We start from the raw sequence: 12,413 nt of genomic DNA, 5'->3' as shown, positions 1-12,413 counted from the left end.
TGATAGATAACTAAAACACTGAAAATCAATAATCTTAAGGGCAGGGTAAAAGTGACCATTGAAACTGAAGTACAGAAAGAAGAAAAGAACAAATTGAAAAAGAGTAGACTTTCCATGACTTGCAGGTCAAAATATCTTGCTAGTAACAGAAGTAAACTAGTATAATGTTTTGAAATTTGACTGGCAGTTTCTCCAAAAGTTAAAAATATATTTACACTAAGACACACCAATCATGTTTTGGGTGTTTCACCAAGAAAAATGAAAACTACATTAAAAAATAGATATTATTTTTTAAAAAGTTACCCAGAATTTCAACAACTACAGGACAAATGATTATTTTAGCACATCAATTTATTGCACAGAAGTAATCATTTGGTTTCTTTCCTTTCCCTATTGATTATTTTTTAAAGTAACCAGAGTCCACTTTCCAAAATTATATACAATATGTCAGCTTTCCAATGAAATTGCTCCATTTTGTTTTTATAATACATTTTGCAGAAAATGACACTGAAAGCAGATACTATGGTGGGTATAATTTGGCATTGGGCTCACTGCTCTGAATATGTCCCAATTTTTTGATGGTTCTCAATAATACATTGAAGTGGGACCAGAACATCACAGGCAACACTGTATACTCCAAAACCCAAAATTTTATTAAGCTTTCTGTTAATACTTGTTACATTTAATGACGTAATTGGTTTTTATTCATTTAGGAAAAAAATTTTAAATGAAAATTTTAAGATATTTTAAATATGATTTAATATCTTGATAGACTATCATTCTCTTAATTCTCTTTATCACATCTAGTTAATGAAAACAACAAAAAGTTTTGCTTGCACAGTTCTGGAGTCCAGAAGTCTGAAGTTAGTTCCACCTGGCCAGCCAAAGTTAGGCATGAGTATTGTTACAACCCCTCCAGAGGGTGTAGCCTCTGATGACCATGGGCATTTTTTTTCCATTGCTCTGTCATTTCAGTATTCAGTGCTTTCATCTTCAGCTCTCTTTGCTTTGCAATCACATGGCCTTCTTTCCTGTGTTTATAAGCCCTTTGTAAAGTACAAACACATAATTTTATTTAGTGATCAACCAAATACTCCAGGGTATTGTCCCCATCTTAAAATACTTAATCAGATCTTCCTTGAGGGGAAAGTTTTTTAGCCTATTGCAGTAAGTAAGAACTATTTTATTAAATAGCTAACTGCAGACAATTGTAAATATACATTAAAACATGAAGATTTTCTGTCTCACTACTTTGATTAAACTCAATCACTATTTTATAATCTTTAAATCATTTTTGAAAATAAATATACTCTTTGTTTATTAAAACTTATCAAACAACTGGTGTTGAGGGGTCCATAAACCACTGAACTATTCTTGTACTTTTGCCATATGCTATATGTAGTTGACTGAAGGAGGCGCTGTTTATCACACTCCCTATCTTGCTGGAGCTAGGTTTTCTCTCTGTCCTTGGTTATTACTGGACCTAACTGGGCTTAACTGGGGGCGACTGGATATTTAGAAAAGACATAGTATAGACAGACAGAAAGTTGGGGTCAGTTGTGTTGTATGCTCAGCTGCTCACAACCCTCATTGCTTCTTTTCTGTATCTTGATTCTTTAAGGCCTTGCTCCTTGCAGTTCTTTAAAACCTTGCTTCTAAAGCTTTCTTTAAAACCTTGCTTCAAACCTGTTTTCTAAGACTCGCACTGTCCCATGTTTGCTCTTATCTTTAGCTTAATTTTCTCAAAGTCTTTTGCCCCCAGGCTTGTACTATCTCATCTCTTTGGCTCTCTTAAAGCCTTGGTGCTCAAACTTGCAAACCAACAGCCTTGCCTAAAAACCGCATATGCATAACTCTTAAGGTCTAGGTCCTTAGACTTGCACTGTGCACTGTCCCATGTTCTCTTTGGCTTTTCTTTACCTTTAGCTTTCCTAAGTCCGGTGTATGCAGTTCTTTCTCAGCTTTGCTTTCTGAAGCCTATGTTGAAGTTCTCAGTACAAACTTTCTATCAACCCCTCTTTAGCATTTTCCTTTCAACAATTCTTTTCCCTTCAACAACTTTTCCCTTCAATAATTCTTTTCCCTTCCAAAAGCATCCCACACCAAAAAGCCCAAAGTAAAAACTTCTTCCCCATATTCAAAGGCAAAAAGCCCCCCAAAGCCAAAAGCCAAAAGCCATGCAAAAAGCCCAAAAGCCCAAAATAAAGCCCCCAAAAGCAAAAGCAAAACCCCTAGCCCTCGTTCAGTGGGCCTTTTATAAACAGAGGCAAACAGGGTAGAGCAGAGGCTCTCTGGGAGGAGTGTGACATTGTAACAGGAGAAACCAGGGTTCCAGTTCTCTGAAAGCAAACTTAGGAGACACAGCTGTTCTGTCTTTCCCTACTTGTGGCCAGGGACTGTGCCTGTCTCAACTTATAGGTAAAAGCAATTGACTGCATCTCTACCTGCTTGTGTCCAGGTTTCGGAGGCTTTAATCTGTCCCCACAGTTGACTAGGGTAACATTGTGGCATAACAGAATAAACAGAAAGAAAAACTAAAATAAAAAAAATCTATAAATATCTGCCGGGTTATGGGACCAAAAATGACATTATTCTCAAGATATATTTTTTTGCCAATGCTATTGATAATATTTTTTTCTCTCAAAAAGTGTTGGTGATGTATCTCAGTGGTAGAACACTTGCCTCGCACACACAAGGCCCTGGTTTTGATCCCTAACATCACAAAACAGCAACAACAACAAAATTAATTTGTTTAATTATTTTCTCATAACAATCATATTGTACTACTAACTAGATGAATCTAAGTATGTCTTTTTATAGTAACATTACAGAAGAAAACTCTCTAAAATATGGTGGCTTATAACATTTGATTTGTGGGTCAGCAATGTGGCTTGGGCCCAGTATTTTGTTTGATCTTCTGGTCTCCTATAGTTACTTGCCAGGCCAAAATCAGTAAGTTCAACCTTCGTTCTTGAGTAGATAGTCATGATGGATTTACTAACAATACTCACAATTTTAGTGTTGGCCATGTTTTCAGAAGAACAATTTATATAGCTTCACAATGAAAAATTGTATATTTGCTAATTATTGTTTGTTGATTCATGAGTACTTCTGAATTTGCAGACTTCAGTTTTTATAATTTTTCTGTATGTATAAACACATACATAAAACATAAAACATATATTAAAATGTAGCTTTTCAATGAGGCTTCATTAATGACTGGTTCAAATAAGAAGCATAATTAATACTTCTTGAAAAGATGGATGAATGAAAATGAAGGCACTCAGGAGAATATAAGCATACCATAATTGCAGAGTGACTTGAATATCTTGGCAATATGATAACCATTCAAAAATAAGAAAAGATATATTAGTTGGTAGAAGAAAAGTGACCATAAAATAGAAAATTATATTATTATAATTTATATTAAAGTTTAAAGTAACTTTACAAATATTGCACACTAGCTCAAGTTGCAGGACTATTGATACATCTTAAAACATGCAAATTCTATTTCTAAGACAAGAGTCAAGGGAAGAAGTATGAATGGAAAAACTGTGCAATAAAAAGAATAAATAATACACAAAGCTGGCAGCTTGATTTTCTGAAGTGATATGGAGGAGGAGAAGTTGTAGGGCAGTGATTGGAAATGAATCTAGCAGATAATTTTTAAACAACTTCTATAGGGACTTGAAAATTAAACAGAATGGAGATAAGTACAAGATTATCAAGCTTACATGTGTCAAGAGGAGACAGAAATGAAATGGAAAGAGCTTAATCATTGAAGGAAGTTCAACAAAGGTTCATATCAGAGTTCTGAAAATTATTAGCTTTCAAGTCATGGGAAATTTTATAATCTCCAAGGGTCTCAGTTTTCACATTTGAAAAAAATGAAAGGCTCAAATCTGGTAACAAAGAAATTGCTGAGCATTCATTTTTTTCTTTGGTGTGAAAATTGTAGCATAAAGCATGACATGTTGCAATAAGGGAATAAGTTTACTTTTCCTGGTTTTTACTTTGTTTAAGAGCATCATCTTATGATAGAGGGTCCATTTCAGAAGTCAGATATGTTTGAGACAAAAGTGAACAGGTGCGAGAATATGTGTATTTCTTTGTTTACATATGCAGAAACCCTTCTTCATGAAGTATGAAACAGTTTCCTTAATTCTGTGGTTATTGGTTTTACTTTTTTTTCCCCTTTAGAATGTGACTTAACAGTGATGTGACTATAAGTATGTCTTTTAATGATGCAGAAAATTTTATTTTCATTTTAAAATGTGGAGTATTTTACAGGGATTTGGGGTGGATGAAATGATAGCTATGAATGTGCATCCATGTGACTGAAACACATCATGCATTACTAAATGTTCAATCAGGTTTTCTTTTACAGGTAGTAATTACACATATATATTCTGGAAAGAAAATACTGAACTAATTTCTGAATATTTTTAAACAATAATGAACTCTGCTATTGTCTCTGTCTTCTAAAATTTCTCTCAGCTCTATGAATTAATCATTTTACTTTAATTCTTATAAGGCAACATTCCTGAGAACACAAACACTCGCATGCAAAATATAGCCCTTTATGAGAAGCAAACATTTTAAGTGCATTGGTAATTTTCTTTGTGTGTGTGACTTTATCTTATCTAGCCATTCATATTCATAATGACCCTAGATTTTAAGGGTAATTATTTCAGATGTACATCCATTTCTACGTCTGTAGCTGGAACACTCATGTGCTGGAACCGGAAGCATTTTTATCAATTCATTTTGCATATGACCTTTTCAGTGTTGCAAGAATTGTTGAAAGAGCTTATAAAATGATCATTATGAACCGTAATGAATACGGCTCTGCTCATTCTTTGTGTCCTTCAGCTTAATAATGTTTTTAAAAGTGACATCTCTCACACTACCGTCCTAACTACTAATTTTGTGTGCTATATTGTTGTATTGAATTAATATATAAATGTTATAAAACAAGCCCTGCTTTCATTTAATAATTTAGTTAAATTTAATGAATAATATATTCTTCAAATATCAATTTTAGAGTGATAGGCATGTTTGTAAGTATGCACACATGCACGAATAAGCAATTGCCTTTACAACCATCTGGAAATAATACGAGAGTTGAGTGTTTAATAAATTTAATTTGTTTTTTCTTGAATTCTATCCAAATAGTTTTCATTCTAGTACAATTTAATGAAGCAAAATTTGACTCCATATTTTAACTATACCTTTTTGTATAGAGAATATTACAACAATAGCATAGTGTATGTGAGCTTTGAACCAATACTTTTTATGTAATGAATTAAAATTGTTTGAAAAATGAAATTAGAGATAAGGGAAGAATAGGTTTTGCCTGGAAGTGAGGGGGAGGGGGAGAGAGAGTGGGGGCAGGGAACGGGGGAGAAATGGCCAAAACAATGTATGCACATATGAATAAATGAATAAAAAATGTTCTACAGCTTGAAATTTTTCAGATTTGTAATGTTTGCCTACACAGAATGAAATGTCTTAGGGTGGAAATGAGAGTCTAAGCATGGAATTCATTTATTTTGCATGCACACTTTATACACATAGACTTTTCATAATTTATACAGCATTTTTAGTATCCCTATATTTTCATCATGGCCCATCATAATAATGTGAGGTGTGGAATTTTAACTTTTGGTGTCAGGTGGTTGTCTAAATTATTTCAAATATTGGAAGATTTGGGGTTTGGATATTTGAATTTTGGGTTAGACATGCTCAACCTGCTCATGAAAACATGTTTAAAGACAGATTTTACCTCTACGTAGAAGTAAAACTAAGGGAGTAAAGATACAAAATACTAATGTTAATGAAAATAAGGGTACAGGTGTAGTTTTGCTATTTCAGGGAAAAAAATGATTTAAAACAATTTTCAGGCACAAAGACAGGCATTTATTTCATATGAAGAAGGTGTCAACTCTCCAAGGCCTATAACCTTAAAAATACACAATGGGCAAAAAAGACAGACATTAAATGATAAATAAAAAAATCCATTATTTGTAGAGGGGCATAAACATCTTTTTTTTTCATAAAATGATAGATCAAGTAGGCTGAAAGTCACTGAAACTATGGATGACATGACCATATTGACAATCAATGCTATCTGTCTGGCATGTATAAAGTACTACATACAAAGACAGTAACATGAACATTCTTTTCCAATTGATGGGGAAGTTACCAGAATAAATAGACTTCTGAGCTGTAAGCTGTAACAACTTTAGAAAAGTAAAACCCTACAAACTATGTTCTCAATTGGCAATGAAATTAAAGGTAGAAATTAATGACAGAAAAATAACCAAAAATATCCTAAAATGTTTAAAATTAAACTAAACTTTTAAAAATAATAAATAGGTTAAGAAATTTCAAAATAAGATTAAAATAAAATAATATTTTGCAGTTAACTGAAATGAAAATGCAACTTTTAAAAATATTAAGGATTTAGTTAAAATAATGTATAGTAGGAAGCGCATATCATTAAATGCATATGCTAAAAAAAAGAAGGACCTAATAAATAACCTAGTGCTATACCTCAAAATATTATAGAAAAATAATAATATAAACCAACTTGAGTTAGAGAAAACAAATAATTAAAAATAGAACAGAAAACAATGAAGTTGAAAGTAGAAGTCAATAAAAACAGCCCCTGCATCATTGAAAAGAAAAATAAAAGTAAGAAAATGCTAAAGAAACTAGCCAAGAAAAAAGTGAGAAGGCAAACATTAACAATACCAGAAATGAATGAAAGTGGAGTACCATCCCTATGCATCTGACAGACATTAAAATAATAATAAAATGAATACCATGACCAACTCTGCATCTATAAATTTGATCATTTAGACATCATAGATCCATTCTTTGAAAGATAGATTTTTAAAAATTTGAAGTTTTTTTAAAATTTAAAAAACTCATCTATAGATAACTCTATCTATTAAATTAACCAAATTTGTAATTAATGAGCTTCTATCAACAAAGCAATATGCTCTGCTTACATCATGTGGGAATTCTACCAAACTTGGAAAAACTAACAATTTCCAGAATATAAAAATGTAATATTAGCTAAGCTAACACTACCTTAAAAGCCAAACCAGAAATGATCAACATCTACCATGAATATGGATGAAAGAATCTCAATATATCAAATCCAATTTAAATATATGTGTATATGTATATAAATGTAAAACTTACATATATATAAGGTAAATATTACAAGTTCAAAGTTGTTTCAATATTCAATAATTATTAATGTAACCTACAATATTAAAAAGTTAACAAACCATTCACAATTAAAATAAAATCTCAGAACAAAGTGTCATGGTACATGTCTGTAATTCCAGCTAGCCATGAGTCAGAAGTGGAAAGATTGTAGTCCAAGTTATCCCAGGCAAAAAATGTCAGATCCTATCTAAAGAAAAAAACAAACTAGAACAGGGATTCAAGTAATAGAGCATGTGCCTAGCAAACTTAAGGCCCCAAATACAAACCACAGTGTATTTGTTCTCACCCTCCAAAAACAAATCTCAGCAAAATAATAACAGAAGGGATAATAAGGGTGGCATTCTCTATCATCTCTAAATCTATAACACGGCAAATATTTCTATCATCACGATTGAGATTCAGCAGCATAATGAAATTCTTACCTAGTAGGATAAAAAACATAAAGGGAAAAAATTGGCTGTAAAAAGAAATAAAAATTTCTGTATTTGATTGTAACAGGAATCATGATGTATAAAATTTACATTGTCTACAAAAGTCCCTTGAAATAAGAAGGTCATACAGTAATATTATAAGATGTAAAGTATTTAAAATGAAAGTCAGTTGCTTTCCTATATATCAGCCAAAAAAATTGGAATTAAAAAATTTAAAATACACAGCAAAAAGAATTATTTATCATATATCTAATAAATTGTCCACAAGATCTTTATTGAGAAACAGCAAAAAACTATTCAAGAAAATAAACAATGTAAAAAATTAAGAAATAATCTTTGCTTATGGATTTGAAGTTCAATATTGTTAAGATGTTAATTCTCCCAAGTTGATTTGCAGATTCAATGAAGTTCCAATGAAAACACAAGCAAATTACCTTCTAGGAATCAATAAATTGATTGTAAGTTTCCTATGGAAAGGCATAAACCTAGAATAGTCAACAAAATATTGAAAAGCAAAGTTATTACTCTCATATTCTCTGATTTCTAGTCTTACAAAAAGTGGCAATGATCACTACAGTTTGTTTTTTGAAATTAAACACAGGGAGAGATCAATGTAACTGAACAGAGTCCAGAAAACATCTGTACAAATATAGCCAATAATTTGTTGATAAAGGTGTAAAGAAAATTCAACTGAAACTAGATAATTACTTCAACAAAATATGCTTCAACAATTGCACAGCCATATGTATAAAATGTACCCAACATACACCATATTTCTTACATAAAATTAACTAAAAAAATCAAAGACCTAAAATTTAAATGCAAAATTTTAAACATTTTTTAAGAAAATCTAGCAGAAAACCTAGCTTACCTTAATTTGGTGGTGATATTGAAATAATAGCCAGAAAAGCATGAGCCATAGAAGAAATGATATAGATTTGATTAAAATTAAAATTGTTTACTCTGTGAAAACACATACCACATGCTGGGAGAAAATATTTTTCAAATACATATCTGATAAAGGACTCATATCCAAAACAGAGAAATCTTAAAACCAAAAAATAACAGGACAATAGAGACATGAGTTGAACAGACCCTCAGAAAGGAAGATATATAGATGCAGTGGCATGCAATCTTACACAGAGACACTGAACATCATTTGACATTAATAACTGCAAATTAGAAATCTACAAGATACCACTATACATCTATTAGAGTGGCAGATATCCAAAAACCAAACTGACAATAACAATTATGGTGAGAATGAATGACAATAAGAGCTTCCATGAGTGTGGAAATTCAAAATGATACTTTATAAGACATGTTGGCAGTCTCAAATTCAATCAAAGACATACCATATAAAAAAATCAACCATTGAGCTGCTAGGTATTTTCCCAAACTGTTTAAAAATGCATGTTCACACAAAGATCTGTACATGAATAGTTATAAAAACTTTATTTTTGTAATCGCCAAAAGCTTGAAGCAACCAAGATGTCCTTCAGTAGGTGAATAGATAAAACTAGGGTACAGCCACACAAGAGAACATATTTACATAAAATTAATTTTATTATCATACCACATAAAGTCATATATGAGTCTTAAATTCATATTGCTAAGTGAAATTTCCAGTCTATAAAGGTTACAAACTATATTATTCATTTTTATAACAGTATTGAAAGAAAAACTATAAAGTAAACAAATCTATGTTTTCCAGAAATTTAGAGAAAGAGTCATGCAATTTGTGAAACACAGGACATTTTTTTGACCAGCAAAGGTATTCTGTTGAGACTTTAATGGTGGACTAGCAATACTGTGCATCTGTCCAAATCATTTGAAATTTACATCACAAACAGTAACTTTAAAGTGTGGAAACTAGAAAAGAAAATATCTTTAAGATATTAACTTATTCAAAGATTGAAGGACATGGGACAATACAATCTCAGTGTAAAACAAATGTATAGAACTATGTCACTGAAAAAGTTCTGACAAATAACATGGGAAATGAGTGGAGTCAAAGAATAAAGGCAAAAGAAGTTTGATAAATTCATTTTGCTTGAGGATATGGCTTCACAATCCTTAAATACTGTAATTGAACAATTACCAGAATGAATAGCAGATGGTGAGAGGTAGGTTTCTCAGTTTTAGAGTGGAAGGCTACACAGCAAAAGACAAGGTAAAGATCCATGTAGTAAAGAGTTACAGCTTGACACATTGGTATGCATTTCTGTTTAACTTAATTTAGATAGAGATCATTAAACATAGACCATAGACATGTATAGATTGTAGATACAAGGGTTGATACACACACATTTACTCAATCTGTCATCTTGAAAGATCTGAATCAAACCGTTTCCTCAGTAGCAAGAATAACATTAAGCACCCAAATCTTTCTTTGTAAGATAAATTTTCAGCCAAAGGAAATGAAGATTTTGGGATGAATGGCAGATTCTAGAACTGAAACTGTATATATAATAATTGTAGTAACAGAAAGTTAGACAATGTTCAAAATATGCAAAAGCCAAAACAAAACTAAGACTGATACAGAGAATATACAGAAGGTCACAGAAGTCAAGAAAAATAACTTTATAAATGAAGTTTCTGGACTGTAAGCCAAAGTATAAACTAAACATCCTTGAGTATATAGACATATAAATAAATGATAAGTGGAGAACAGACACATCTCTCATGCAAAGTCAACATATTTTATGTAGATTATCATCCCTAAAGACATGGACCATAACTCTGCACTTCTTAACTGTGGGCAACAGAAAGTGACTATCTTCCAAGAATTCCAGTAAGGGGTTGGAGAAAATGAATAATTTAAAATGATGATTCTTGGCAAGTGATTTGAGTTAGATGATCAAGTTTACCAACAGTGATAAATAATTTGGGTAGGGTGTCCCTCTGATATTATGGGGAGAGAGTGGCAAATTACTTCTTGTCTTCTTCTCTAAAACACATATCCCCAGGTTAATCATGAGGGGAAAAGTCACAAAAATCCAAATTGAGGCACATGCTACAGAAAACCTGATCAATAATCTTCAAGAATGTCAAGAATATTGAAAACAAAAATTCTGAGAACTTATCACGAACATGAGAAACCTAAAGAGCCTTGATGACAAGGATGGGGAGGTGGAAGCTCAAGTGGAAGGGCATCACCTAGAAAGTACAAGACTGTTAAGTTCAAACCGCAGTACCACCGCAAAAAGAGAGACATGACAACTACATGCAGTGACTATCACAGGTAACATCTTTTAAGAAAAACCACATAAAGTGAAAATAAAGAAAAACTGAAGTATGGGCTTTAATTAAAAGTGTATCAATATAAGATCATTAATTACAAAAGTGAACCATAATAATGTAAGATGTTAATGTGCGAAGCTGATTGTGAAATGTATACATAGGTATTTTATGTGATACTTTATTTATTGAATATTTATGCTTTTATTACATTTATTTACATATTTTATTACATATTTATTAATTTATTTATTTTAATTTAAAGTTTTAAATTTTTTATTTCTTATCATAGAACAGCAATACAAAGAGAGAGTCAACAAGACTACTGGAAATGAAGACCTTGAATTTTCTGTTGGAACCAGGACTGACATAAGGGCAAGTGATAGAATAGTGAGGGGAGAGAAGGAGGGTGAGGGAGGGGGACAGTTTGGAGCACAAGTAAAAATGGAACTATTAAACTTAGAAAGAGGAAGATGTAGACTTGGCTATGATGAATTTGACGCCACCAAGTAGCCATGTGTGTATATTCAGAAGGTAGTAAACACAATTCCTGTATGTGGGTATGTGTTAATCAAAACATATAAACATGAATGTACATATGTGAGCACAAATATTACATATAAATTGTATTCACCTTACATAAAGCATATATGCATACAATTTTGAGGGGTTTTGCATTCTGTTATACAGAGTTGAAAATCAATCCCCAAATGTAAAAGATAAAAAGAAATGAAAACAGAAAGAGAGCTCTGGAAATTTTCATGTGGACTGAGTGTAGGTATAGAAGTCTTAGAAGAGGAAATTAAAAGAAACTGAGCCAAGAGATAGACGTAGACGTTTCCATGTAATGCAATGGTGTCATAACTATATAGAAATCAGGAAGATGAAAGGAAAGAACAGTAGAGCTCTTCAATTATGAAGTTACTAGTGAACTTCAAAAGAGCCAGACTTCAGGCTGAGTCAGTTACAAATGAGTGAGGTAGGAGAGTGCACTACCCTGTGTCTCATGGGTAAAGGACTGGAGATGCATTTCAGAACTCTGTTATGATCCAGCCACTTGCTAGTTGTGTCTAAACAGTCATGTGACATTATAGGTCTAATCCTAATTTATTCATGTGTAACATCCAGATAATACTTTTTGTCACATCGAGATATCGTAAGCATTAAATGTTTATAGCAAAACTTTGGCATAGTTATGCTCAGTAGTTATCATTTTAAAATATTGACAAGGGAGGAAGAAAGAATTACTGTTTTGAATTTTCTATCAAGGCAAATGCTATAATCCGTGGATGATGTACTGGGAGACACAAGTAATTGCATTTGGAAACTGGAGACTTAAATTCTGGTGAAGGATAAGGTATAGCTGTTCCCATGGTAGCTGAGAAACAGGAAGTTAGACATAATTGGATTAAAAATCCCATGAAAGTTAAGACCAGGCTGGGATTTTGATGATTAATGTGGTTGCTTAAAAAGAGATGTAAATTGATATGCTTTTAAATG

This window comes from Castor canadensis, chromosome 6, assembly GCF_047511655.1.
Source record: "Castor canadensis chromosome 6, mCasCan1.hap1v2, whole genome shotgun sequence".
Lineage (NCBI taxonomy): Eukaryota > Metazoa > Chordata > Mammalia > Rodentia > Castoridae > Castor > Castor canadensis.
The sequence above is the reverse complement of the archived record's forward strand: the minus strand, read 5'-3'. Positions refer to the sequence as shown.